Genomic DNA, 3,210 nt, shown 5'->3' with positions numbered 1-3,210 from the left:
ACCTATGGCATTTTGATGGCTTTGTATGCGATTATTGATGTTTTGGAGTAATTTTGGAAGTTTTTGATTACATAGCGTTACTTGTACGATGTTAAAAATCTACAAAGAGTTAAGAAATAAAACTGTATTTGCATGGCCCCGCTGCAAAGCAGTGTAAATCACCGAGTGGGCAACCCTAGATAAAAATGACAGAAATAAATGAAATAGATTAAGTGAGTGTGAGAAAATAGCTCAAGAGAAGGAACCAACGCATGGCCATGATGAGCAAACAAACAAACAAACGAACAAACGAACAAAAACAAATGAATCTGTTGCAGACTAACATACAAGGAAACAAGCGTTTGACGTCTTCAAATCAGAATGATATCTTGCCCATACCAGAATATATGGGAAACTGACTCAAACTAGTTCGAACATTATAAGCCTACTTATCAAATATGAATAAAGACGCTCCGTAAGTAATATTCCATATCTTTGAAATCCAGACGAGATCAGCTTTATTTGCAATCCTCGGTGCCTACTGGGAATCGCCTACATTATTTATGGTCTTTCATGATATCATTGTGGCTTTTAGAAAACACATCACTCAAGATTAGCCATAATGGGTCGATGATATTCACGTCAAACTAGTAAGTTCTAGGAACTACAGATCATGTACTGATCAATGGGCAAGCTTTGACTCGTTTATATGGAATGACACCATGTGGTAAACAGAAAAGGCATATTTGTTTTGTAAATGATATACATGTATATCATTCATTCTTTAGAAAAGTAAACTAAGGTGAGAATGATTACAGGGGTGCTAGTTAAACTTGTACGTTCTTTTAGTGTCAGTGCATTCGTTCTTTTTGTCATATTCGAATTGTATTGACAACAGTTAAACACTGTTGAAATTTGTAATTACAACATGTTAACAGTGTGCTAGCCTTCACAAATTCACCTTTAACGTGTTTGACACACTTTCTGGAACACAGGATACCTTTCCCAGTGTCTCTTCCGAAAGACGGATCCAGCCCCGACAGACATGCTTTCCACAGGATTTCGTTGAACATGGGTCTCCCAATTACCAACTGATTGGAACCAGAAGCTCAACTGTGAGACTACTACCAGTCGAGCTACATGGATTCGTGTTAGGTAGCGAGGATGGACTCTGTTCTCGTTATCTTTTCCTCACTTATTCTTCAGATAGACAACGTAGTCTCCTACAGGCTGGGACTAGCTCCAACGATAACTTGCAGCCATCGTTTGTACCAAGCTAATTGTAAAGTGTAGACATCATCGTTACGTTACCAAGCCAACGTACATACATCATCTGTACCAAAGTTAACGTGCAGACATCATCTGTACAAAAGACAACATGCCGACATCATCTGTACCAAAGGTAACGTGCAGACATCATCTGTACCAAAGGTAACGTGCAGACATCATCTGCACCAAAGTTATCGTGCAGACATCATCTGTTCAAAAGATAACGTCCAGACACCATCTGTACCAAAAGTGACGTGCAGACATCATCTGCACCAAAGATAACGTGCAGACATCATCTGTACCAAAGGTAACGTGCAGACATCATCTGTACCAAAGGTAACGTGCAGACATCATCTGCACCAAAGTTATCGTGCAGACATCATCTGTTCAAAAGATAACGTCTAGACACCATCTGTACCAAAAGTAACGTGCAGACATCATCTGCACCAAAGATAACGTCCAGACACTATCTGTACCAAAGTTAACGTCCAGACATCATCTGTACCAAAGGTAACGTGCAGACATCATCTGTACCAAAGTTATCGTGCAGACATCATCTGTTCAAAAGATAACGTCCAGACACCATCTGTACCAAAGGTAACGTGCAGACATCATCTGTACTAAGGGTAACGAGTAGACTCATCTGTACCAAAGTTAAGGTGCAGACATCATCTTTACCAAAGTTAGCGTGCAGACATCATCAATATCTGTACCAAGCTTAACGTGCAGACATCATTTGTACGAAGCTTAAGGCTAAAGTGCAGACATCATCTGCACCTAGGGTTATGTGCAGACAGCTGTACTAAGGGTAAATTACAGCCATCATATGTACCAAAGTTAGCGTGCAGACATCATCTAGATCTTTACCAAGTTTAACGTGCAGATATCATCAGAGACTCTTTGAGTACATGAAAAATGCTTCGCGTCATTTCGGCTGAAAGTGTTAATTAATCATAGTATTCAGTATAAGCAGATGCCAGATCAGTCTTTTATTGTATCTTCTTACACCATCGATATCTATCTGACAAATTACGATAATCCCACTAATCAAAAGCAATTTGAGATCATTATATTTTTGAGTCCCCTTTCGACGCGCAAATGAAGACGGATGGGCACGGTTTACCTTTGTCTCGAATGAAGGTTTCTATAAGTCATTAAACGTAACGTTAGGTATATGCTGTTTGTATTATAATGATATTTGCTGCTCAATGCGAGCTGGTTGCATCTTTTAAGCTGGTGAGATTTATACGGAACAAACTAATGAAACTGTAACAGTGGCAAGGATAAATAAAGTCTCTAAATGCATGAATTTGTTCATCCCTTCAAACAAGAAACCATTTACCATATGGAGGAGTATTCTGTTGTACTACAAGGTCAAGTCTTTCTGGAAAGATGAGTATTCTGTTATACTATAAGGTCAAGTCTTTCTGGAAAGATCATTCAAGATACGTATCATACATTGAGCCAGACAGTTAAATTACGTTACCTAACAGGACATCCTTACTCAATTATCCACTATATGTCAGTCTACCCACATTAGGCTTGGGGCCAGCAGGACAGCCGTCTGGGGCTTATCACGAACAGCGGAGTGATTACAGCCACGATACCTTAGTTCCAGTGCTGATACATCCCTCTCTTAATGTATCTTCCTTTGACCGATGTTAAGAGGGTAATGTGCTCCCGGATTAGGGTCAGGGATCTGGATTGGTGTAGCCTGGGAAGCATACATCTCCGGGAGGTCGCCGCTATCTCTTCGGTGCTGAGGGTGTAGCCCCCCGCTCAGTTGTTAGCATACATTAAATAGGTTGGTTTAAGCTACGGCGCTTGTAAAGAGGTCACCTAAAACACAGACTATAAGATACACACTCAGGTGTATATGCTTAGCAAGCAGGGCTGGGTAACAATCCTAAGCCGACCAGAGGAGACTGGTAACCAGGCTAGGATTAATGTGCTTACATTGTA

Source organism: Branchiostoma floridae, chromosome 11 (genome assembly GCF_000003815.2).
Source record: "Branchiostoma floridae strain S238N-H82 chromosome 11, Bfl_VNyyK, whole genome shotgun sequence".
NCBI classification, from domain to species: Eukaryota; Metazoa; Chordata; class Leptocardii; order Amphioxiformes; family Branchiostomatidae; genus Branchiostoma; species Branchiostoma floridae.
This window is presented reverse-complemented; position numbering follows the sequence as displayed.